Here is a 27500-nt window from a genome sequence, read left to right as displayed (position 1 = left end):
CTATACAGATACATTGTTTCTTTAATCTGCAACATGCTTCATAATCTTCTGCAAGCCTAACAGTTTCTCCCCTCCACGGGTGGGGACAGAATGTCCTGTAAGGAACACAGTAGTACAACTTGTCTGTTGATAGCTCCTCTTATCATTTGTTTCACACTTGCACCCTGTTTACATACTCAAAAGGAACAAAAGGTCCTTGTTCTAATTCTGACTAAAACTACACACATCATCAGATTATAGTTTTATGATTCTAATACATTTCATACAATGATATGGTTTCAGGGTGGAATATTTTAATCATTACCTTTAAGCATAGAATTCCCTTATCAATGAGCCTCGTTGTTTTTTAAAAAGTTTTGGGGATATAGCCTAGGCCTGCTTGTTGGATGAATTTGGGGTCTATCGTCCTACAAATGTCCCAGAGTCTGTTTGGAATAGGCTATTTATTTCTCGACAAGCTGACCAATAGAATTGGTCAACTTTTCTACTACAGTATGTGGGATAGTGGATTGACATAGGCTAGTGATTTTGCTGTTTGTTACTCGTCTTGGTAGCAGAGGAAAAGTAAATGTGAGCAGCTATTCTAACATAGGCGGCTCGTGGCTTTCAAGTTTGGAGAAGCAAATTTTCACCATAAAAATGCAGACTTTATAATAAGGCAGTCTATGCTTCGTCACATTTGCAGACTTATGTAAGAGCCTACTTTTCATAATCTCATGAGTAGATTCTAGACATTAGCTGAATCTTTTTAATGTGACAAATTGCAGGGTAGCCTACAAACAGATTAATATAATTGACCTACGAAAATGGGAGACACAAATACATCTAACCTGGAGGAGGATTATTTTCCCCCCAAAAAACTAAAGTGGCACTGACCCAATGATGTTTACCACTGGTGCCAATAAGATTAAGTTGAGAATTTTGAGAACTAAAAGACAGATTGGAGTCTTTTCATTGTCTTCTCTTTACAGCAATAGCTAATTGTTTTTCCGCAATTGTATTTCTAAATATTGAACCTTCGCACCTGTCTGAGGTCCAGAGCGCTCTGGAGCAGGTTTTCATCAAGGATCTCTCTGTACTTTGCTCTGTTTTTTCTTTGCCTCAATCCTGACTAGTCTCCCAGTCCCTTCCTCTGAAAAACATCCCCACAGCATGATGCTGCCACCACCATGCTTCACTGTAGGGATGGTGCCAGGTTTCCTCAAGACGTGACACTTGGTATTCAGCCAAAGAGTTCAATCTTGGTTTCATAAGACCAGAGAATCTTATATCTCATGGTCTGAGAGTCTTTAGGTGCCTTTTGGCAAACTCCAAACGGGCTGCCATTTGCCTTTTACTGAGGAGTTGCTTCTGTCTGGCCACTCTACCATAAAGGCCTGATTGGTGGACTGCTGTAGAGATGGTTGTCCTTCTGGATGTGTTCTCCCATCTCCATAGAGGATCTCTGGAGCTCTGTCAGAGTGACCATCAGGTTTTTGGTCACCTCCCTGACTAAGGCCCTTCTCCCCCGATTGTTAATTTTCGACAGGTGGCCAGCTCTAGGAAGAGTCTTGGTGGTTCCAAACTTCTTCCATTTAAGAATGATGAAGGCCACTGTGTTCTTGGGGACCTTCAATGCCGCAGAAATGTTTTGGTACCCTTCCGAAGATCTGTGCCTTTACACAATCCTGTCTCGGAGCTCTACAGACAATTCCTTCGACCTCATGACTTGATTTTTGCTCTGACATGCACTGTCAACTGTGGGACCTTGTATAGACGTGTGTGACTTTCCAAATAATGTCCAATCAATTGAATTTCACACAGGTGGACTCCAATCAAGATGTAGAAATATCTCAAGGATGATCAATGGAAACAAGATGCACCTGAGCTCAATTTCGAGTCTCTTTGTAAAGGGTCTGTTTTTTTGTGGGTTTTTTTACATTTGCAAACATTTCTAAAAACCTGTTTTCGTTTGTCATTATGGGGTAGTGTATTGCTGAGGGGAAAAAAATATTTCATCCATTTTAGAATAAGGCTGTAACATAACAACATTTGGAAAAAGTCCAGGGGTCTGTAAACTTAAATATATATGTATGTATATATTTTTAAGCTAATGCCCAAATCATGTTTTCTTGTGTAGTAGCCTATTTTGAATGTTTTTTTCTTCCATTTCTGTATAGGCAGAATTTTGTCAATTTAATTCAATGTACTTTAGGGAAAGCTTCCCCTGAGCCCTATAGACGCACCGCCTATATATTCTAACAGCTTGAAATTGCTTATCGGGATTCGGTAAGGATGCATGTCGTTGCATCCTGGAGTTGCATGTTCTGTTAAGATGAGTTATGATAATCTTAATGTGATTTCTGTCATTCTGACGCCCTAACCAGGTTACACACCCAATGCATATGGGTCTGGTAAATTAAAATGCTGCCGGTCAAATGTCCAGCGCCACATTTACCTAACGGAAACCCTGGTGTGTGTGTGTGTGTGTGTGGATAGAGGGGTTGACAGATAGTGTGTTACCTCAATATTGCACCCTGCAGGTGGTGGGATAATGTATTCGTGTAAGAGAGTGCAGGCACACACACACACACACACACACACATATACACACAGACACAGACAGATGAGCGTACACAGTGTGTCATCAGGCTGTGTGTTCAGCGGATTCCTCCACATGCTCGAGTCTACATGAAATAAAATATGGATGTGTGTGGGAGAGTCTCGTATGGAGCAGCTCATCACCAAAGCAGTCTTAATACTGTACATGTATTGCTGTATATAATTCATGCCGTGTGTGTCTGTCTGTCTGTCTAGGTCTGCACGTTGTCCTGTTTGTGCCTGTTCTGTCTGTCCATCTGTCTGTGTATAACAACACTCTGAGTTTACAGGCCCGGTTGGAAAAGGACTAGGTGGAAAATCTATATTAGAGACAGAACTCTGTGCTTATGCAGGGCTTTGGGGAGAGGAAGGAGGAATTGGAGAGCGGGGGGGGGGGGGGGGTTGTGTGTGTTTACAGTGGAAATAGTGAGCCTGGGACATTTTCTTCTGGTCGCTTTCCACTGTTTATGGAGAGCGGTGAGGAACAACACATCCTGAAAGGAACGCCAGCTTTCCAACCCAAACTCCATCCAAGTTTCTCCCTCTCTTCTCTCCTTCTCCTCCTCTCCTTTCCCCCCTCATCCAAGTCTCTCTCTCTCTTCTCTCCTTCTCCTCCTCTCCTTTCCCCCCCTCATCCAAGTCTCTCTCTCTCTTCTCTCCTTCTCCTCCTCGTCTCCTTTCCAAACTTCATCCAAGTTTCTCCCTCTCTTCTCTCCTTCTCCTCCTCGTCTCCTTTCCCCCCCTCATCCAAGTTTCTCCTTCTCTTCTCTCCTTCTCCTCCTCGTCTCCTTTCCCCCCTCATCCAAGTCTCTCCCTCTCTTCTCTCCTTCTCCTCCTCGTCTCCTTTCCAAACTTCATCCAAGTTTCTCCCTCTCTTCTCTCCTTCTCCTCCTCGTCTCCTTTCCCCCCTCATCCAAGTTTCTCCTTCTCTTCTCTCCTTCTCCTCCTCGTCTCCTTTCCCCCCTCATCCAAGTTTCTCCCTCTCTTCTCTCCTTCTCCTCCTCGTCTCCTTTCCCCCCTCATCCAAGTTTCTCCCTCTCTTCTCACCTTCTCCTCCTCGTCTCCTTTCCCCCCCATCCAAGTTTCTCCCTCTCTTCTCTCCTTCTCCTCGTCTCCTTTCCCCCCCTCATCCAAGTTTCTCCTTCTCTTCTCTCCTTCTCCTCCTCGTCTCCTTTCCCCCCTCATCCAAGTTTCTCCCTCTCTTCTCTCCTTCTCCTCCTCGTCTCCTTTCCCCCCCTCATCCAAGTTTCTCCCTCTCTTCTCTCCTTCTCCTCCTCATCTCCTTCCCCCCCCCATCCAAGTTTCTCCTTCTCTTCTCTCCTTCTCCTCCTCGTCTCCTTTCCCCCCCTCATCCAAGTTTCTCCCTCTCTTCTCTCCTTCTCCTCCTCGTCTCCTTTCCCCCCCCCATCCAAGTTTCTCCTTCTCTTCTCTCCTTCTCCTCGTCTCCTTTCCCCCCCTCATCCAAGTTTTCTCCCTCTCTTCTCTCCTTCTCCTCCTTGTCTCCTTTCCCCCCCCATCCAAGTTTCTCCTTCTCTTCTCTCCTTCTCCTCCTCGTCTCCTTTCCCCCCCTCATCCAAGTTTCTCCCTCTCTTCTCTCCTTCTCCTCGTCTCCTTTCCCCCCTCTCATCCAAGTCTCTCACTCTCTCTATCCCCTGTCCCTCTCTCTCTTGTCCCTCTCTCTCTTGTCCCTCTCTCTCCTGTCTGTCCCCCTCTCCCCCCTGTCTGTCCCCCTCTCTCCCCTGTCTGTCCCCCTCTACCCTGGTTTGTCCCACTCTCCCGCTCTCTCCTGTCCCTCTGTATCCTGTCCCTCTCTTTCCTCTCTGCCCCTCACACCCGGTCCCTCTCTCCCACCCTGTCGCTCTCTCCCTGTCTGCCCCTCTCCCACCCTGTCCCTCTCTCCCTGTCTTTCCGTCTCTCCCCTCTCCCTCTCTCCCTGTCTGTCCCGCTCTCTCCTGTCCCTCTGTTTCCTGTCCCTCTCTTTCCTCTCTGCCCCTCTCTCCCTGTCTGTCGCTCTCTCCCGGTCTGCCCCTCTCCCACCCTGTCCCTCTCTCCCTGTCTTTCCGTCTCTTCCCTGTCCCTCTCTCCCTGTCTTTCCGTCTCTCCCCTGTCCCTCTCTCCCTGTCTGTCCCGCTCCCCCCTGTCCCTCTCTCCCTGTCCCTCTCGCTCTCTCCTGTCCCTCTGTTTCCTGTCCCTCTCTTTCCTGACTGCCCCTCTCACCCTGTCCCCCTCTCCCTGTCTGTCGCTCTCTCCCACCCTGTCCTCTCTCCCTCTCTCTCTCTCTCTCTCTCTCTCTCTCTCTCTCTCCCAGTCCATTTCCCTCTAAACTATCCCTCTACATACCATCCTTCCCCATCCCTCCCTTTCTCAGTGAGGTAATTCCCCTGTGATAAACACATACACACACACCACACACACTCCCCAGAGAGAGAGAGAAAGGCCCACTAATCCAAAACTGTGCCCATTAAAACATGTCTGTGCCCCAAATGAAACCCTATTCCCTATTTGATGCACTACTTTTGACCCGAGTCAAATGCAGTCCACTATATAGAGCATAGGGTGCCATTTATGACGCAGACCATGTGTCCTGTAGATGAACTGGTAGAGATGACTCATCAGTATTATACAGTAAATATCACTGGTAGAGATGACTCCTTAGTATTATACAGTAAATATCACTGGTAGAGATGACTCCTCAGTATTATACAGTAAATATCACTGGTAGAGATGACTCCTTAGTATTATACAGTAAATATCACTGGTAGAGATGACTCCTTAGTATTATACAGTAAATATCACTGGTAGAGATGACTCCTTAGTATTATACAGTAAATATCACTGGTAGAGATGACTCCTCAGTATTATACAGTAAATATCACTGGTAGAGATGACTCCTTAGTATTATACAGTAAATATCACTGGTAGAGATGACTCCTTAGTATCATACAGTAAATATCATTGGTAGAGATGACTCCTCAGTATTATACAGTAAATATCACTGGTAGAGATGACGACTCAGTATTATACAGTAAATATCACTGGTAGAGATGACTCCTCAGTATTATACAGTAAATATCACTGGTAGAGATGACTCCTTAGTATTATACAGTAAATATCACTGGTAGAGATGACTCCTCAGTATTATACAGTAAATATCACTGGTAGAGATGACTCCTTAGTATTATACAGTAAATATCACTGGTAGAGATGACTCCTTAGTATTATACAGTAAATATCACTGGTAGAGATGACTCCTTAGTATTATACAGTAAATATCACTGGTAGAGATGACGACTCAGTATTATACAGTAAATATCACTGGTAGAGATGACTCCTCAGTATTATACAGTAAATATCACTGGTAGAGATGACTCCTTAGTATTATACAGTAAGTATCACTGCTTTGGGTTGTAGCTTCCTCTGTGTTACAGTAGTGTGTTGAATGTAGAATCCTCTGCCTGTCTCTGTTACCCGATACAGCTTTACACACAAACACAGACAGTGTTACAAATTGCTGCCTATTTCTAGTGTTCAGCGTGGACACCCAGCCTTCCACTCCCAATCTAACTGTTCCACAGCCATATATGAGCTCATTGCCAGTGAACCACCCATCTGGTTTACAGAGAATTGTAGTGTGTGTGTGTGTGTGTGTGAGAGAGAGAGAGAGAGCGAGAGAGAGAGAGAGAGACCAATTTCTTATTACGTTTCCTTCGCTGTAAAAGCCGCAGAGGCAAGATGGACACTCCATATCTCTCTCTCTCTGGCTGCCGTGGCGCGCCTGAAAACTCATCTAAATGGAAAACACATTGTCTTCATTATTTTGCCCTGGCGCTCGCTGAAAGACTGGCGTTGTCATGGTAACAGCCATCTGAGTGAGCAGCTAGGAGAGGCCCGGGGGCTGAGGTTTAGGACCAGAGGAATAGAGAGAATGAAGAGTGGAGATGAGGGAGGAGAGACGTGGGGGGGTAGAGGAAGGGGAGGGAGGTAGAGAGGGAGAGAGAGGGACGATGGTAAATGGGAGGAGGTGAATTGAGGAGAGGGAGAAAAAGATGAAGAAAGGAATGAGGAATGGAGAGATGGAAATGGAAAGAATGAGTGTCTGGACAGACAGACAGACAGACAGACAGAGCAGGGTACAGAGTGTTTGGCCCTAAACAGAGAGTACACAGTGGCAGAATACCTGTCCACTGTGAGTGACCCAAAATTAAGGAAATCTTTGACTATGTACAGACTCAGTGAGCATAGCCTTGCTATTGAGAAGACAGGCTATGTGCACACTGCCAACACAATGAGGTGGAAACTGAGCTGCACTTCCTATCCTAAATGTATGACCATATTAGAAAACAAATCCAATTTTGATCAACTCCCATATGCTAAACTAACAGGGAGAAGTGGTGCTAAACTAACAGGGAGAAGTGGTGCTAAACTAACAGGGAGAAGTGGTGCTAAACTATCATAGAGAAGTTGTGCTAAACTAACAGGGAGAAGTGGTGCTAAACTAACAGGGAGAAGTGGTGCTAAACTAACAGGGAGAAGTGGTGCTAAACTAACAGGGAGAAGTGGTGCTAAACTAACAGGGAGAAGTGGTGCTAAACTAACAGGGAGAAGTGGTGCTAAACTAACAGGGAGAAGTGGTGCTAAACAAACAGGGAGAAGTGGTGCTAAACTAACAGGGAGAAGTAGTGCTAAACTATCATAGAGAAGTTGTGCTAAACTAACAGGGAGAAGTGGTGCTAAACTAACAGGGAGAAGTTATGGACAATAAAGTTGCATGCAGAAACATAAACAATCAAGTCTCTGCCTCTGGGAAGTGGTTGGTGACGTCGTCCTCCAGTTGAATGTACATTGACAGTGTCATGGTAGTCCTCTCTGTTACTAAGTGAGAAGAATGAAGTTGACAGGGAGAGGGATTGTTCTGGAATAGCTGGCCTTGGCGCTTGTGTCTGAGACATGGCTCTACTTCATAATACGAGGTGTAAATATTTGATGAAGCTCGTTACGGTGTTTGTGTGTGTGTAGGGACCAGTGTGTGCATGCGTGTGTGTTTCTCAGTAAACAACGTAGTCTAATGGGGCCCTCCAACGGTAGTGTCTCTGAAAGGGACTCATACAGGTTCTGTTGGGCTCGGAACATAAAGGCCACTGCAGCTCGGTTAATGACCTCTACCTCAGCTGTCAATGTAGAGAGACATTTTTAGCACTTTGTACCATAACGCACTGCTCCAGTGCTGACTGTGACACACACACACACACACACACACACACACACACACACACACACACACACACACACACACATTTGTAATTACCCCCATTGAATGTACATTGAATTTGTAAGCTTCTTTCACTACGTTCCCTGCTAGCAGCACAGTTATTGTATGGTCTCAGAGATGTTGAAGTGGTTAGCTACGTAAGTGCATTTCTAGCACAGTCTGCTTGCACGCTGTGTGTCTGTGTACTGTCAGTTCAGTATGCCTGTTATGTTCATAACGGCACATGTATCTGGGAGTCTGGCATTAACAGTGTACTCAGATAGGGGTCTGAGAGATGTTCTGTACAACAGCTGTAATTACACACTACACATTCTCTTCTCTCTCTCTCTCTCTCTCTCTCTCTCTCTCTCTCTCTCTCTCTCTCTCTCTCTCTCTCGCTGTCACACACACACTGCTGTTGGGTCAGCAGTTTGGTAATGCTGAAACTGAAGGACATGGTATTTCTCAGTTTACCCGTTCAGCAATCACAGAGAGTGTGAGTTAACAGTCCTGCTGGAGAGCCCTGGCCGTCAGTCACACGACACCCTCTTCCGCCTCTCCCTCCCCCCTGTCCTCTCCTCTCCCTCCTCGTCTTCTCTCTCTCTCTCTCCTCTTCTCTCACTCGTCTTCTCTCCCTCCTCTCCTCTTCTCTCCCTCGTCTTCTCTCCCTCCCTCCTCTCCTCTCCCCTCCCTCCCCTCCCCTCCTGTCCTCTCCCTCATCTTCTCTCCCTCCTCTCCTCTCCCTCGTCTTCTCTCCCTCGTCTTCTCTGTCTTCTCTCCTCTCCCCTCCCTCCTCTCCCTACTCTCCTCTCCTCTCCCTACTCTCCCCTCCTCTCCCTACTCTCCCCTCCTCTCCTCTCCCTACTCTCTCCTACTCTCACCTTCTGTCCTCTCCCTCCTCTCCCCTCATGTCCTTCCTACTCCTCTCCCCTCTCCTCTCCCTACTCTCCTATCCTCTCCTCTCTCTCCTCTCCTCTCCCTACTCTCCCCTCCTGTCCTCCCTACTCTCCTCCCCTCTCCTCTCTCTCCTCTCCCTACTCTCACCTACTCTCACCTCCTGTCCTCTCCCTCCTCTCCTCTCACCTCCTGTCCTCTCCCTCCTCTCCTCTCCTCTCCTCCTTGGCTGATTAGAAGGTGATGTCTACATCCTCTCCTCTGCTCCATGCCGGCCTGGTTTCTAAGTGTCATCTACTGTTTTATTATGTAACATTCTGTGGTACTGTCCACCCTCACAGCCTTGTTTCGTAGGACAAGAACTCATGCTCAGTCACGTGACACATGGCATCTCCACTTTCAGTCTGCAGTCTGCCAGGACATACAATCTACATCAGCAGTTATTTATAGTTCTGGAACACAGGAACATTCTATTGAATACGTTTCTATGGCTTCATTGACTATCATGTGATTCCTAAGTGCAGTTTAACTCATGGACGACCTGGTTTTGTAATTCTTGCATTGATCTTCTGTAGGCACTTAAAAAAAAACACACCCACACATGCGCATGTGCAAGAACACACACACAAAGTACCATGTCTCCCGCGCCCTTGCTCTCAGCACAGTTCTCAATGCTCTTAGATACAACATTTTTCAAACACCGGTGGTATGGCCCCATAGCCCCTTAGGTATCTGGGGCACATACATGTTAAGCTGTGTGTGTGTGTGTGTGTGTGTGTGTGTGTGTGTGTGTATTTTTCTGTGTGTGTGCGCACATATGTGTTGCTCTGTCCCAAAGCTCTGTCCATATTTATAGCCAGCCAACAGCTATCAGATAGCGTCAGACCACAGCTGGCTGCATTGCAGTGCTGGGTGCCACGTAGCTGGACATTACAGCCCTGCTCATCACATGACAACACAAGGTGTACACACAGAAACATTCAGCATTAATCAGGAATAGATCATAACAGGATGTTGCTATTCTTTACCTTTTCGCAGTCTATGACTGGGGTGAATGCAGAGGTGTGTGTGTGTGTGTGTGTGTGTGTGTGTGTGTGTGTGTGTGTGTGTGTGTGTGCCCAGACTGTCTTCTCTCATATTGACAGTGCATTGTGTGTTTGTGTGTGATTATGAAGACATATCATTTCCTCTACGGTGTTGTTGCCCACCATACTCCAGTGATTTTATATTACTGAGTTTCTGTTTCAGAGCATTAATTATTTGCCCCACTACCCCTCAGGTTGTTGGGCTCATCATTGCAGGGTACATTGTGTGTGTTTGTAGTAGCTTTACTGCAGTTGTGTGTGAGTGTGAGGCGGAAAGAGGACAGCTCAGCTGAGTGATGTGGATTGGCTTGTTTGGAAAACACATGACTGCAGAGAATATCAGAGAAATATGGGGAGAGAGAGAGTGGGGGAGAGGGAAGAGAGAGAGTCACTCTGTGCCGTGCTGCAGCCCATAACACATTAGAGCAAATGAATCCATTCCACTGCCTGTTATGGTTGCTCACTCACAGGGTCGGGGAAAGGAGGGGAGGGATGGAGAGCGAGCGTGGCAGGGCTTAGAGGAAGGAGAGGGAAGGGAGGGAGCGTGGCAGGGCTTAGAGGAAGGAGAGGGAAGGGAGGGAGCGTGGCAGGGCTCAGAGGAAGGAGAGGGAAGGGAGGGAGCGTGGCAGGGCTTAGAGGAAGGAGAGGGAAGGGAGGGAGCGTGGCAGGGCTCAGAGGAAGGAGAGGGAAGGGAGGGAGCGTGGCAGGGCTTAGAGGAAGGAGAGGGAAGGGAGGGAGCGTGGCAGGGCTCAGAGGAAGGAGAGGGAAGGGAGGGAGCGTGGCAGGGCTTAGAGGAAGGAGAGGGAAGGGAGGGAGCGTGGCAGGGCTCAGAGGAAGGAGAGGGAAGGGAGGGAGCGTGGCAGGGCTTAGAGGAAGGAGAGGGAAGGGAGGGAGCGTGGCAGGGCTTAGAGGAAGGAGAGGGAAGGGAGGGAGCGTGGCAGGGCTTAGAGGAAGGAGAGGGAAGGGAGGGAGCGTGGCAGGGCTTAGAGGAAGGAGAGGGAAGGGAGGGAGCGTGGCAGGGCTTAGAGGAAGGAGAGGGAAGGGAGGGAGCGTGGCAGGGCTTAGAGGAAGGAGAGGGAAGGGAGGGAGCGTGGCAGGGCTTAGAGGAAGGAGAAGGAAGGGAGGGAGCGTGGCAGGGCTTAGAGGAAGGAGAGGGAAGGGAGGGAGCGTGGCAGGGCTTAGAGGAAGGAGAGGGAAGGGAGGGAGTGTGGCAGGGCTCAGAGGAAGGAGAGGGAAGGGAGGGAGCGTGGCAGGGCTTAGAGGAAGGAGAGGGAAGGGAGGGAGCGTGGCAGGGCTTAGAGAAAGGAGAGGGAAGGGAGGGAGCGTGGCAGAGCCTTAAATGAAGGGGAGGGGAGAGTGTTGCTGTAAGCTGCTGGGGGATACAACACATTCAAAGATGAACAGAGAGTAGTAGAGTACCTTCTCTCTCTCCCTCCTCTCTTCCCTCTCGCTCCTCTCTTCCCTCTCCCTCCTCTCTTCCCCCTCTCTCTCTCTCTCCCTCCTCTTTTCCCTCTCTCTCTCTCTCCCTCCTCTCTTCCCTCTCTCTCTCTCCCTCCTCTCTTCCCTCTCTCTCTCGCTCTCTCCCTCCTCTTTTCCCTCTCTCTCCCTCCTCTCATCCCTCTCTCTCTCCCTCCTCTCTTCCCTCTCTCACTCTCGCCTCTCTTCCCTCCCTCTCTCTCTCTCCCCGTCCTCTCTTCCCTCTCTCTCTCTCTCCTCTTTTCCCTCTTTCTCTCTCTCTCCTCTCTTCCCTCTTTCTCAATTCAATGTAAGGGCTTTATTAACATGGGAAACATATGTTAACATTGCCAAAGCAAGTGAAGAAGATAATCAACAAAAGTGAAATTAACAGTAAAAATGAACAGTAAAAATTACACTCAGAAGTTCCAAAATAATAAATGTTATATTATGTAAATATACAGTGTTGTAACGATGTACTAATGGTTGAAGTACAAAAGGGAAAATAAATAAACATAAATATGGGTTGTATTTACAATGGTGTTTGTTCTTCACTGGTTGCCCTTTTCTTGTGGCAACAGGTCACAAATATTGCTGCTGTGATGGCACACTGTGGTAGTTTGCCCAGTAGATATGGGAGTTTATCAAAATTGGTTTTGTTATCAAATTATTTGTGAATCTGTGTAATCTGAGGGAAATATGTGTCTCTAATATTGTCATACATTGGGCAGGAGGTTAGGAAGTGCAGCTCAGTTTCCACCTCATTTTGTGGGCAGTGTGCACATAGACTGTCTTCTCTTGAGAGCCATGTCTGCCTACGGCGGTCTTTCTCAATATCAAGGCTATGCTCACTGAGTCTGTAGATAGTCAAAGCTTTCCTTAAGTTTGGGTCAGTCACAGTGGTCAGGTGTTCTGCCACTGTGTACTCTCTGTTTAGGGCCAAATAGCATTCTAGTTTGCTCTGTTTTTTTTGTTAGTTCTTGCCAATGTGTTAAGTAATTATCTTTTTTTTCTCATGATTTGGTTGGGTCTAATTGTATTGCTGTCCTGGGGCTCTGTGGGGTCTGTTTGTGAAAAGAGCCCCAGGACCAGCTTGCTTAGGTTCATCTCTCTGTAGGTGATGGCTTTGTTATAGAAGGTTTGGGATTCACTTCCTTTTAGGTGGTTGTAGAATTTAATGGCTCTCTTCTGGATTTTGATAATTAGCGGTTATCGGCCTAATTCTGCTTTGCATGCATTATTTGGTGTTTTACATTGTACACTGAGGATATTTTTGCAGAATTCTGCATGCAGTCTCAATTTGGTGTTTGTCCCATTTTGTGAATCTTTGGTTGGTGAGCGGACCCCAGACCTCACAACCAGAAAGGGCAATGGGTTCTATAACTGATTCAAGTATTTTTTAGCCAGATCCTAATTGGTATGTCAAATTTGATGTTCCTTTTGATGGCATATAAGACCCTTCTTACCTTGTCTCTAAGATTGTTCACTGCTTTGTGGAAGTTACCTGTGGCACTGATGTTTAGGCCGTCGTTTATGTAGTTTTTCGTGTGCTATTGGGCCACGGTGTCTAGATGGTATTTGTAGTCCTGGCAACTGAACCTTTTTTGGAACACCATTATTTTGGTCTTACTGAGATCCACTGTCAGGGCCCAGGTCTGTCAGGGCCCAGGTCTGTCAGGGCCCAGGTCTGACAGAATCTATGCAGACGATCTAGGTGCTGCTATAGGCCCTCCTTGGTTGGTGACAGAAGCACCAGATCATCAGCAAACAGTAGACATTTGACTTCAGATTCTAGTAGGGTGAGGCTGGGTGCTGCAGGCTGTTCTAGTGCCCTCGCTAATTTGTTGATATATACAGTGGCAAGAAAAAGTATGTGAACCCTTTGGAATTTCCACAACAATAGACAAACACAATGTGCTTAAACTAATAGCACACAAATGATTGTATGTGTCTTGTCTATATTGAATACATCATGTAAACATTCACAGTGTAGGCTGGAAAAAGTATGTGAACCCAGAGGCTAATGACTTTTCCAAAAGCTAATTGGAGTAAGGAGTCAGCTAACCTGGAGTCCAATCAATGAGACGAGATTGGAGATATCGGTTAGAGCTGTCCTGCCCTATAAAAAACACTCACAAAATTTGAGTTTGCTACTCACAAGAAGCATTTCCTGATGTGAACCATGCCTCAAATGAAAGAGATCTCCGAAGACATCATTTTAAGAATTCTTGACTTGCATAAAGCTGGAAAGGGTTACAAAAGTATCTCTTAAAGCCTTGATGTTGATCAGTCCACGGTAAGATAAACTGCCTATAAATGGAGAAAGTTCAGCACTGTTGCTACTCTCCCTAAGAGTGGCCGTCCTGCAAAGATGACTGCAAGAGCGCCGTGCAGAATGCTTAATAAGGTTAAGAAGAATCCTAGAATGTCAGCGAAAGACTTACAGAAATCTCTGGAACATTTCTTTTGACGAGTCTACGATACGTAAAACACTAAACAAGAATGGTGTTCATGGGAGGACACCACGGAAGAAGCCACTGTTGTCCAAAAACAAAATTACTGCACGTCTGAAGTTCGCAAAAGTGCAAAATATTATGTGGACAGATGGAACTACAGTAGCGCTGTGGAACATCCAGGTGCACTTTTGCAAACTTCAGATGTGCATCAATGTTTTTTTGGGACATCAGTGGCTTCTTCTGTGGTGTCCTCCCATAAACACACAACTTTATGTTGTGGAGAAATGGAGAAAAAAAGGCACAGCACATCAACATCAAAACCTCATCCCAACTGTAAAGTATGGTGGAGGAAGCATCATGGTTTGGAGCTGCTTTGCTGCCTCAGGGCCTGGACAGCTTGTTATCATCGACGGAAAAAATGAATTCCCAAGTTTATCGAGACATTTTGCAGGAGAATGTAAAGCTATCTGTCCGCCAATTGAAGCTCAACAGAAGTTGGGTGATGCAACAGGACAACGACCCAAAACACAGAAGTAAATCAACAACAGAATGGATTAAACAGAAGAAAATACACCTTCAGGAGTGGCCCAGTCAGAGTCCTGACCTCAACCCCATTGAGATGCTGTGGTATGACCTCGAGAGCGGTTCACACCAGACATCCCAAGAATATTGATGAACTGAAACAGTTTGTAAAGAGGAATGGTCCAAAATTCCTCCTGACCGTTGTGCAGTTCTGATCCGCAACTACAGAAAATGTTTGGTTGAGGTTACTGCTGCCAGGAGGGTCAGCCAGTTATTAACTTGTTACATACTTGTTTGTGTTATTGGTTTAAGCAGACTATGTTTGTCTATTGTTGTGACCTAGATCAGATATTATGACCAATATATGCAGAAATCCAGGTATTTCCAAAAGGTTCACATACTTGTTCTTGCTGCTCTATGTTATAGAGGGTGGGCCTTAAGCTGCATCCCTGACTCCCCCCACGGCCCTTTGGAAAGCAATGTGTGTTTTTTGCACATTTTCACCGCACACTTGTTGTTCGTGTACATGGATTTTATAATGTTGTATATTTTTCCCTCAACACCACTTTCCATCAGTTTGTATAGCAGACCCTCGTGCCAAATTGAGTCGAAGGCTTTTTTGAAATCAACAAAGCATGAGAAGACTTTGCCTTTGTTTTGGTTTGTTTGTCAATTAGAGTGTGCAGGATGAACACGTGGTGTGTCGTACGGTAATTTGGTAAAAAGCCAATTTGACATTTGCTCTGTAAATTGTTTTCACTGAGGAAATGTATGAGTCTGCTGTAAATGATAATGCAGAGGACTTTCTCAAGGTTGCTGTTGATGCATATCCCACAGTAGTTATTGGGGTCAAATTTGTCTCCACTTTTGTGGATTGGGGCGATCAGCCATTGGTTCCAAATATTTGGAAGATGCCAGAGCTGAGGATGATGTTAGAGTTTAAATATAGCAAATTGGAATTTGTTGTCTGTATATTTGATCATTTCATTGTGGACACCATCAACACCACAGGCCTTTTTGGGTTGCAGGGTTTGTATTTTCTCCTGTAATTCATTCAAGGTAATTGGAGAATCCAGTGGGTTCTGGGAGTTTTTAATAGTTGATTCTAAGATTTGTATTTGATCATGTCTATGTTTTTGCTGTTGGTTCTTTGTTATAGAACTAAAAAGATTGGAGAAGTAGTTTATCCAAACATCTCCATTTTGGATACATAACTCTTTGTGTTGTTGTTATTTTAGTGTTTTTCACATTTTCCCAGAAGTGGTTAGAGTCTATGGATTCTTCAATTACATTGAAGTGATTTCTGACGTGCTGTTCCTTCTTTTTCCGTAGCGTATTTCTGTATTGTTTTAGTGATTCACCATAGTGAAGGCGTAGACTCAGGTTTTCTGGTTCTCTGTTTTTGGTTGGATAGGTTCCACAATTACTTTCTTATGTTTTTGCATTCTTCATCAAACCATTTGTCATTGTTGTTCATTTACTTTGGTTTTCTGTTTGACATTTTTAGATTTGATAGGGAAGCTGAGGTCAAATATACTGTTTAGATTTTCTACTGCCATGTTTACACCTTCACTATTACAGTGGAACGTTTTGTCCAGGAAGTTGTCTAAAAGGGACTGAATTTGTTGTTGCCTAAATGTTTTGTTGATAGGTTTCCACTCTACATTCCTTCCATCTATAGCATTTCTTAATATTACTCAGTTCCTTTGGCCTTGATGCCTCATGTTCAAGTAGACTGTGATTTTGCTGTGATCTAATAGGGATGTCAGTGGGCTGACTGTGAACGCTCTGAGAGACTCTGTTCAGTTATTTCAGCCACACCCTTTGCTGACAGGTATATAACATCTATCACACAGCCATGCAATCTCCATAGACAAACATTGGCAGTAGAATGGCCTTACTGAAGAGCTCTGACTTTCAACGTGGCACTGTCATAGGATGCCACCTTTCCAACAAGTCAGTTTGTCAAATTTCTGCCCTGCTAGTTCTGTCCTGGTCAACTGTAAGTGTTATTGTGAAGTGGAAATGTCTAGGGGCAACAACAGCTCAGCCACAAAGTGATAGGCCACACAAGCTCAAAATCATCTGACCTCGGTTGCAACACTCACTACTGAGTTCCAAACTGTCTCTGGAAGCAACGTCAGCACAAGAACTGTTCTTCGGGAGCTTCATGAAATGACTTTCCATGGCCGAGCAGCCGCACACAAGCCTAAGATCACCATGCGCAACGCCAAGCATCGCCTGGAGTGATGTTAAGCTTTCCTCCATTGGACTCTTTAGTGGTGAAAACACGTTCTCTAGAGTGATGAATCACACTTCACCATCTGGCAGTATGACGGACGAATATGGGTTTGGTGGATTCCAGGAAAACACTACCTGTTCCAACGCTACCTGTCCCAAAATATCTCAGGGTAGGAGTGCTGATCTAGGATCATTTCCCTCTAGGATCTAAAAGGCTAAACTGATCCTTGATCAGCAGTCAGGCCCAGACTGTCTTCTCTCATATTGACAGTGCATTGTGTGTTTGTGTGTGATTATGAAGACATATCATTTCCTCTACGGTGTTGTTGCCCACCATACAGTAATTATTTGCCCCACTACCCCTCAGGTTGTTGGGCTCATCATTGCAGGGTACATTGTGTGTGTTTGTAGTAGCTTTACTGCAGTGTGCGGTTTTGTGGTTTGGTTATTTTGATTCACTACGGCCTCCTGTCGCTTTTTAAGGCTTGTTAAATGCACAACATAATTCTGTGTGTGTGTGTGTGTGTGTGTGTGCGTGTAAGCCTTGCTCTGCACCACTGGTAAGTGGAACTCGACACAGCTGATGAGGTTATTGAAGAGGCAATTCACCTGCAACTCCACACAAACACACACACACACACAAAGCTTGAAAACACATTTTGGGACACATGTACTTTGAAAAACCCATTATTACCCACAATTCAAAATGAGTTTTCAGTACTTTTTAATGAATTTATCATCCTTGGAAAGAAGTGGTGAAGCAGAGTAGCACAGCAAGCTGTTCCATCAGACTGTGATGGACATGTTTCTGCTCTGAGATCAGATAACATGAACTATTATTTCTCTGTGTTATTTTGATAGTGAGGACATGGAGGAGCTAGCTGTGCTTTCATCTCGGGGATTTTCCAGTACTTTCCAGCAGGAGTCGAGAGAAATAGAAGGAAGAGGGGAGAGAGGGAGGTGGAGGAGAGGAGAAGAGAGGGAGGTGGAGAGGAGAGGGAGGTGGAGGGGAGAGAGGAAAAGCAAGGGAAATGGAGGAGAGGAGAGGATAGGAGAGAGAAGGGAAAGGAGGAGAGGAAACGAGAGGAGGAGAAAGGAATTGGAGAAGGGAGGGAAATAGAGGAGAAGAGAGAGTAGAGCGAGGAGAATACTTACATGGTTCAAGCAGACCACCATAGTCCCTGTGCCCAAGAAAGTGAAGGTAACCTGCCTAAATGATTACCGCCCCGTAGAACTCACGTCGGTAGCCATGAAGTGCTTTGAAAGGTTGGTCATGGCTCACATCAACACCGGAAACCCTGGACCCACTCATCCCGGAAACCCTGGACCCACTCATCCCAGAAACCCTTGACCCACGCCTACCGTCCCAACAGATCCACTGATGACGCAATCCCACTCCACAGTGCCCTTTCCCACCTGGACAAAAGGAACACCTATGTGAGAATGCTGTTCATAGACGACAGCTCAGTGTTCAACACCATAGTGCCCTCAAAGCTCATCAATAAGCTAAGGACCTTGGGAATAAACACCTCCCTTTGCAACTTCCTGACGGGCCTCCCCCAGGTGTTATGGGTAGGCATCAACACATCTGCCATACTGAACCTAAACACGGGGGCCCCTCAGTGGTGCTTAGTCCCCTCCTGTATTCCCTGTTCACCCACGGCTGCATTGCCGTGCACAACTCCAACCCAATAATTAAGTTTGCTGACGACACAACAGTGGTAGGCCTGATCACCGACAACGATGAGACGGCCTATAGGGAGGAGGCCAGAGACCTGGCCGTGTGGTGCCAGGACAACAACCTCTCCCTCAATGTGAGCAAGACAAAGGAGCTGATAGTGGACTATAGGAAAAGGAGGACCGAACATGCCCCCATTCACATCGACAGAGCGGGTTGAGAGTTTCAAGTTCCTTGGTGTCCACATCCCCAATAAACTATCATGATCCAAACACACCAAAACAGTCGTGAAGAGGGCAGGACAACACCTTTTCCCCCTGAGGAGACTGAAAAGATTTGGCTTGGGTCCCCAGATCCTCAAAACGTTCTACAGCTGCACCATCGAGAGCATCCTAACCGGTTGCATCACCGCCTGGTATGGCAACTCCTCTGCATCTGACCTTAAGGTGCGACAGAGGGTACTGCGTTCGGCCCAGTACATCACTGGGGCCAAGCTTCCTGCCATCCAGGAGCCCCCCTTTGTTTTCACACTGCTGCTACTCGCTGTTTAATATCTATGCATAGTCACTTTACCCCTACCTACATGTACAAATGACCTGAACTAACCGGTGCCCCCACACATTGACTCGGTACCGGTAACCCTGTATATAGCCTCCACATTGACTCGGTACCGGTAACCCTGTATATAGCCTCCACATTGACTCGGTACCGGTAACCCTGTATATAGCCTCCACATTGACTCGGTACCGGTAACCCTGTATATTGACTCGGTACCGGTAACCCTGTATATAGCCTCCACATTGACTCGGTACCGGTAACCCTGTATATTGACTCGGTACCGGTAACCCTGTATATAGCCTCCACATTGGCTCGGTACCGGTAACCCTGTATAGAGCCTCCACATTGACTCGGTACCGGTAACCCTGTATAGAGCCTCCACATTGACTCGGTACCGGTAACCCTGTATAGAGCCTCCACATTGACTCGGTACCGGTAACCCTGTATATAGCCTCCACATTGACTCGGTACCGGTAACCCTGTATATAGCCTCCACATTGACTCGGTACCGGTAACCCTGTATATAGCCTCCACATTGACTCGGTACCGGTAACCCTGTATATAGCCTCCACATTGACTCGGTACCGGTAACCCTGTATATAGCCTCCACATTGACTCGGTACCGGTAACCCTGTATATAGCCTCCACATCTACTCGGTACCGGTAACCCTGTATATTGACTCGGTACCGGTAACCCTGTATATAGCCTCCACATTGACTCGGTACCGGTAACCCTGTATATTGACTCGGTACCGGTAACCCTGTATATAGCCTCCACATTGACTCGGTACCGGTAACCCTGTATAGAGCCTCCACATTGACTCGGTACCGGTAACCCTGTATATAGCCTCCACATTGACTCGGTACCGGTAACCCTGTATAGAGCCTCCACATTGACTCGGTACCGGTAACCCTGTATGTAGCCTCCACATTGACTCGGTACCGGTAACCCTGTATATAGCCTCCACATTGACTCGGTACCGGTAACCCTGTATATAGCCTCCACATTGACTCGGTACCGGTAACCCTGTATAGAGCCTCCACATTGACTCGGTACCGGTAACCCTGTATATAGCCTCCACATTGACTCGGTACCGGTAACCCTGTATATAGCCTCCACATTGACTCGGTACCGGTACCCCTGTATATAGCCTCCACATTGACTCGGTACCGGTAACCCTGTATATAGCGTCCACATTGACTCGGTACCGGTAACCCTGTATATAGCCTCCACATTGACTCGGTACCGGTAACCCTGTATATAGCCTCCACATTGACTCGGTACCGGTAACCCTGTATATAGCCTCCACATTGACTCGGTACCGGTACCCCCTGTATATAGCCTCCACATTGACTCGGTACCGGTACCCCCTGTATATAGCCTCCACATTGACTCGGTACCGGTAACCCTGTATATAGCCTCCACATTGACTCGGTACCGGTAACCCTGTATATAGCCTCCACACTGACTCGGTACCGGTACCCCCCTGTATATAGCCTCCACATTGACTCGGTACCGGTACCCCCTGTATATAGCCTCCACATTGACTCGGTACCGGTAACCCTGTATATAGCCTCCACATTGACTCGGTACCGGTAACCCTGTATATAGCCTCCACATTGACTCGGTACCGGTAACCCTGTATATAGCCTCCACATTGACTCGGTACCGGTAACCCTGTATATAGCCTCCACATTGACTCGGTACCGGTAACCCTGTATATAGCCTCCACATTGACTCGGTACCGGTAACCCTGTATAGAGCCTCCACATTGACTCGGTACCGGTAACCCTGTATATAGCCTCCACATTGACTCGGTACCGGTAACCCTGTATATAGCCTCCACATTGACTCGGTACCGGTAACCCTGTATATAGCCTCCACATTGACTCGGTACCGGTAACCCTGTATATAGCCTCCACATTGACTCGGTACCGGTAACCCTGTATATAGCCTCCACATTGACTCGGTACCGGTAACCCTGTATATAGCCTCCACATTGACTCGGTACCGGTACCCCCTGTATATAGCCTCGTTATTGTTATTTATTGTTGCTTTTTATTAAATTTTTTACTTTAGTTTATGTTGGTTAAGGTCTTGTAAGTAAGCATTTCACGGTAAGGTCTACCTGTTGTATTCGGTGCATTGACAAATAACATTTGATTTGATGATTTTTGTTTGTTGGAAAGGTGGCATCCTATGTCTATGGAGATTACATGGCTGTGTGCTTGATTTTATACACCTGTCAGCAACGGTGTGGCTGAAGTAGCCAAATCCACTCATTTGAAGGGGTGTCCACATACTTTTGTATATATAGTGTGTATGAATGTACAGTATGGAATTATACACACACACACACACACACACACACACAGCAGAGCTATTCCATGCTGTCAGTGGCTCCTTAGATACCTGTGGCTGAAAATACAACAAAGCCTGTCCAATAAGTATTAGCAGAACATTGATGTTTCTATTTCCATTTCATGAGATACAGTACAAAGCCACTGAGACACGACTAGTCCACTACATCACCAGGGTCAGGCTCAATTCCTTTTCTATTCAGGAAGTACAATGAAACTACATTTCCAATTCTCTTCAATGCTTTTTAATTGGGAACATTTGGAATTGGAATTTGTTTTACTTTCTGAATTGACTGGAAATTAAATGGATTTGAGCCCAACCCTGATCACTACTACATGCTGCCCTGATACATGGCTGTTGTTGACTCCTATAGCATCTAACCATAGGAATGTACAGCCACGTGTTAGTCAGGGTAATACCACCCAGTGATATCCCGGTGCCCCAGCCACTGTCTACTGTATGTGTGACTGTTAATCAACCAGTATACAACTCTAACCCCACTACCACAGATACCACAGATACATTTAAATGGAAAGCTGACGTCCTATCTTCCTGTCCTGTCTCTCCGCTCCAATCAGCCAATCCCAACGAGGAGCTGCGGTTGACCTTCCCGGTCCGGGACGGCGTGGTATTGGAACCTTTCCGGTTGGAACACAACCTCGCCGTCAGTAATCACGTCTACCACCTGCGACCGTCGGTACATCAGACCCTCATGTGGAGGTGAGATATGGAGAGACAGACACACACACACACACATTCGACCGTCCATGGAGTCTTTTTCTGTACCTCTACAAATGTTATTCCTCTAATAGAATGGCCTATCCATGGCAACCATGATGTTAACATTCTCTGGACAATATTGATTGCTGCATTCAGCGCATGGACAGGAGAGGAAGATAGGAGAGAGAGGAGATTGGAGAGGAAAGAGAGAAGATAGGAGAGGAGGGTTGGAGAGAAGGACCATGCGTTAACCTGGACAGTGAGACAGAAAGAATTAACACAACCTCCCTACTTCACAGAAACAGAACAAGATGCTACAACAAAGCTCCCTCCCTACCACACTCCCTCCCTCACTCCCTCCCTCCCTCACTCCCTGTAGACCCATGTTTTCACCTCGCTTGGTTTCCTCCAGACGTGGAGGTTCCTGCTATAGAGATCACAAACAAAGGCATTGCCTACAGGGGGGAGATGGAGAGAAAGAGAGGCAGAGAGAGGTTGTGCAGAGAGAGGGTGCTGAGCCGAGAGAAAGAGAGAGGTTGTGCAGAGAGAGGGGGCTGAGCTGAGAGCGGTTGGGGGGGGGGGGGGTTTGTTTAAGGAGAGAGAGGGGGGGCTCAAGCCCTCTCCATTTCTCTCCATCCCTTTCAATCTTTCTAATTCTCTTTCCCTGGCTCTGTAGTAGTAGTTAGAGGTCAGTTTAGGGTCGTTAGGGGAAACAGTTCATCAGTAGCCACAAGGTCAGACAGTGGAGCAGTGGTAGAGGGCTGGAGAGTCAGTGTGTCCCTGTGAGTGGTGCACTGATCTACTGCAGGTCTGCCTATCTGCAGGTCTGCCTATCTGCAGGTCTGCCTATCTGCAGGTCTGCCTATCTACAGGTCTGCCTATCTGCAGGTCTGCCTATCTGCAGGTCTGCCTATCTGCAGGTCTGCCTAGCTGCAGGTCTGCCTAGCTGCAGGTCTGCCTGGCTGCAGGTCTGCCTGGCTGCAGGTCTGCCTATCTGCAGGTGCTTTGGAGGGATTTGTAGCGCTTGTAAACTCTTACGGGAGCCCTTAGTAGGCTGCAGACGGAGTGATATGATGTGAGGAGGCTGGGAAGGACTGCAGTGGGAGAGAGTGTGGAGACACCTGCTGGAACATATCTGTAACTGCAGCCAGCGCTGTCTGTTCTGAGGACAGTTCAGTTTTGTAGCACTGATTGTCTTCACTGCCCTTCCACAAGATTTGCACTTTTACCTGACAACGACACTGAGTACGGTTACATGTGCACAATAATGTGATTATTGTGGATAGTCAGATTAATATAATAGTTAGATAAAACATTTTGATAAAACATGGTTTGCAAGAAGAACGATTTCCCTAATAAACCTGTTTACATGGACACATCTGAAATCAGGCCCCCTGATGGCAATCTGAAAATAAACGAAGATGTTATTTCTGGAAAGCATATTTGATTCTGATTTCCGACATATAAAGGTTTTTATGTGAAAAGTACCTTTAAGACACATACATTCAGTTTGTTCTGAACTCACTTCCCTCGCACTAAAGAGGGAGGCTCTCGGCTGGTGCTAGCACATACACAAATCAATTACACTGCTGGAACGTCGATTAAGGTGTTTACATGTCCTAATAATTTTAACCGTTGCTCAGACAACCAGGTGTTTAAATCGCCGTATGCTTACTTAGATTTTGACCCTCACGCCAATTAAGATAAACAGAGGAAGGTGTTTACATGACTATTTCATAATCTGTCTACTGCCATAATCAGTTCACATGGAATTATTACTGTGCATGTAAACGTACTGAATGTTACAGTAGATTATGTTGTGTGGTTTTGATCATAATGAATCACGGCTCTGGTTTTTCCGTGTCTTGTCCAACATTTTCACATGTCCTCAGCAAGTGATGTCTCAAAACAATTGCAATACTTTTAATAGACAATATACTCCTTTGAGTGGGCTGTAAACTCCTTTGAGTGGACTGTAAACTCCTTTGAGTGGACTGTAAACTCCTTTGAGTGGGTTGTATTCTCCTTTGAGTGGGCTGTAAACTCCTTTGAGTGGGCTGTAAACTCCTTTGAGTGGGTTGTAAACTCCTTTGAGTGGGTTGTAAACTCCTTTGAGTGGGTTGTATTCTCCTTTGAGTGGACTGTAAACTCCTTTGAGTGGGTTGTAAACTCCTTTGAGTGGGTTGTAAACTCCTTTGAGTGGGTTGTAAACTCCTTTGAGTGGGTTGTATTCTCCTTTGAGTGGGCTGTAAACTCCTTTGAGTGGGTTGTAAACTCCTTTGAGTGGGTTGTATTCTCCTTTGAGTGGACTGTAAACTCCTTTGAGTGGGCTGTAAACTCCTTTGAGTGGGTTGTATTCTCCTTTGAGTGGACTTATATTCTCCTTTGAGTGGGTTGTATTCTCCTTTGAGTGGGCTGTAAACTCCTTTGAGTGGACTGTAAACACCTTTGAGTGGACTATATTCTCCTTTGAGTGGACTATATTCTCCTTTGAGTGGGTTGTATTCTCCTTTGAGTGGGCTGTAAACTCCTTTGAGTGGACTGTAAACACCTTTGAGTGGACTATATTCTCCTTTGAGTGGACTATATTCTCCTTTGAGTGGGTTGTATTCTCCTTTGAGTGGACTATATTTTCCTTTGAGTGGGTTGTATTCTCCTTTCAGTGGGCTATATTTTCCTTTGAGTGGGTTGTATTTTCCTTTGTGTGGGTTGTATTCTCCTTTGAGTGGGCTATATTCTCCTTTGAGTGGGCTATATTCTCCTTTGATTGGGCTATATTCTCCTTTGAGTGGGCTATATTCTCCTTTGAGTGGGCTATATTCTCCTTTGAGTGGGCTATATTCTCCTTTGCGGGGGCTATATTCTCCTTGGAGGGGGCTATATTCTCATTTGAGTGGGTTGTATTCTCCTTTGAGTGGACTATATTCCAGGTAATTCTACTCCTATAATCCCTAATCTCCTAGTATTAGTAATACATGCACTGTTTTACCTCAGATAAGTATCCCCTTGAAGTTTTACCTTGGAGCTTCATGAAAGTGCTTCATTACAACTCTATTACTGTCTGTCCGTCCGTCCGTCCCTCCCTCCCTCCCTCCCTCCCTCCCTCCCTCCCTCCCTCCCTCCCTCCCTCCCTCCCTCCCTCCCTCCCTCCCTCCCTCCCTCCCTCCCTCCCTCCCTCCCTCCCTCCCTCCCTCCCTCCCTCCCCTCCCCTCCCCTCCCCTCCCCTCCCTCCCTCCCTCCCTCCCTCCCTCCTAAGCCAAATCCAGTCCACAAAGCTCCTGAGCTGAGCAACATCTCTTCTCCCTCTCTTTCCCTCCTTCACTTTCTCTACCTCTCTTTTCCTCCATCCTGCCGCTCTCACCTTCTCTTCCACCCTTTTCCTTTCTTCCTCCATCCTATCTTTCTTAGTCTTTACATTCCATATCCCTTCTCTCTCTCCCCCTCTCCTTCTCCCCTCTCCACCCATTCCTTTCTGCTTTTCAGCATGGTATCATAAACTTAAGCCTTTATCAGCTCTGAGCAGGGCTGTAGAACCCTGGCTACCCCAGTGCATCATGGGGGGTTGTTTCACAGTGTTCTTTGTTTGGAGGAATTTGTAGCTGTGATGGAGATAAATGTGGCATGATGGAGGGATAGAGGAGTGACTGATTTACCACCACTACACCTATTAATCCATCGTCTTCTCCCTCTGAGCCACCCCACCACATCAATTACAGAGGTAGAGAGGGAGGACGGGGGAGAGGTAGTGAGAAAGAGTGAGAGGGGAGAAGTAGTGAGATCGAGGGGAAAGGTAGAGTGAAGGAGAGCGAGAGGGATGGAGATAAGAGAGGGAATGAGGGAGAAAAAGAGACAGAGAGAGAGAGAGGTTGTACTATCTGCTGTGAGGAGTAGCTGTACTAGTCAATCAGAGGGGCAGACAGTATTGATAACCTTAAACAGGAGGTGTGCTGCTGCCTGTCTGTCTTTTTACTGGGAGATAATGTGTAGGGTGACGTCACCCAGGGCTTTGTGGGGGACCTCTCCCCCCTGAGCGATGTGTAATTGGGGCCAGGATTTTGTAGGATGAGCTGTTCACGTAGGTGATAGCCAACAGCAACATTCTTTTTGTTAGATTATGTTCATGTAGGTGATGTTCATCATCATTAACGTTGTTGTTTTCAACATAACTGGATTGCAGTGAAACGTAAATCCAGTAATCAAATAGCTACTTAGCGCATTTTAGATTTGGTTCTGGGTTCCAAGATTAGTTACAGTTGAAGTGGGAAGTTTATATAAACTGTAGCCAAATACATTTAAACTCAGTTTTTCACAATTCCTGACATTTAATCCTAGTAACAATTCCCTGTCTTAGGTCAGTTAAGATCACCACTTTATTTTAAGAATGTGAAATGTCAGAATAATAGTAGAGAGAATGATTTATTTCAGCTTTTATTTCTTTCATCACATTCCCAGTGGGTCAGAAGTTAACATACACTCAATTAGTACATTGCCTTTAAATTGTTTAACTTGGGTCAAATGTTTCAGGTAGCTTCTCACAATAAGTTGGGTGAATTTTGGCCCATTCCTTCTAACAGAACTGATGTAACTGAGTCAGGTTTGTAGGCCTCCTTGCTCACACACACACTTTTTCAGTTCTGCCCATAAATTTTCTATAGGATTGAGGTCAGGGCTTTGTGATGGCCACTCCAATACCTTGACTTTGTTTTCCTTAAGCCGTTTTGCCACAACTTTGGAAGTATGCTTGGGGTCATTGTCCATTTGGAAGACCCATTTGCAACCAAGCTTTAACTTCCTGACAAATGTCTTGAGACGTTGCTTCAATATATCCATATAATTTTCCTACCTCATGATGCCATCTATTTTGTGAAGTGCACCAGTCCCTCCTGCAGCAAAGCACCTCCACAACATGATGCTGCCACCCCCGTGCTTCACGGTTGGGATGGTGTTCTTCGGCTTGCAAGCCCCCCCCTTTTTCCTCCAAACATAACGGTGGTCATTATGGACAAACAGTTCTATTTTTGTTTCATCAGACCATAGGACATTTCTCCAAAAAGTACGACCTTTGTCCCCATGTGCAGTTACAATCCGTAGTCTGGCTTTTTTATGGTGGTTTTGGAGCAGTGGCTTCTTCCTTGCTGAGCGGCCTTTCAGGTTATGTCGATATAGGACTCGTTTTACTGTGGATATAGATACTTTTGTACCTGTTTCCTCCAGCATCTTCACAAGGTCCTTTGCTGTTGTTCTGGGATTGATTTGCACTTTCCACACCAAAGTACGTTCATCTCTAGGAGACAGAACGCGTCTCCTTCCTGAGTGGTATGACGGCTGCTTGGTCCCATGTTGTTTATACTTGCGTACTATTGTTTGTACAGATGAACGTGGTACCTTCAGGGGTTTGGAAATTGCTCCCAAGGATGAACCAGACTTGTGGGGGTCCACAATTTTTTTCTGGGGTCTTGGCTGATTTATTTTGATTTTTCAATGATGTCAAGCAAAGAGGCACTGAGTTTGAAGGTGAGGACTTGAAATACATCCACAGGTACACCTCCAATTGACTCAGATTATGTCAATTAGCAGAAGCTTCTAAAGGCATGACATTTTCTGGAATTTGCCAAGCTGTTTAAAGGTACAGTCAACTTAGTGTATGTAAACTTCTGACCCATTGGAATTGTGATACAGTGAATTATAAGTTAAATAATTT

The 27500-nt window shown here is 46.1% G+C and overlaps 1 protein-coding gene across 9 annotated transcripts in view; it reads left to right on the top strand.

Moving 5' to 3' along the window:
• Positions 1–27500, top strand: part of LOC109878941 (zinc finger MIZ domain-containing protein 1) — a 237877-nt gene that overhangs the window by 151018 nt on the left and 59359 nt on the right. For 8 of the 9 annotated variants that reach the window (XM_031823736.1, XM_031823742.1, XM_031823735.1 and 5 more), the window contains one exon: positions 21658–21799. The exons of the other annotated variant lie outside the window; for it this stretch is intronic. The gene's annotated coding sequence lies outside the window, so the exon portion shown is untranslated. The remainder of the gene's footprint in view (positions 1–21657; positions 21800–27500) is intronic. 9 annotated transcript variants of the gene reach the window in all.

Source organism: Oncorhynchus kisutch, linkage group LG4 (genome assembly GCF_002021735.2).
Source record: "Oncorhynchus kisutch isolate 150728-3 linkage group LG4, Okis_V2, whole genome shotgun sequence".
Lineage (NCBI taxonomy): Eukaryota > Metazoa > Chordata > Actinopteri > Salmoniformes > Salmonidae > Oncorhynchus > Oncorhynchus kisutch.
This window is presented reverse-complemented; position numbering and strand designations above follow the sequence as displayed.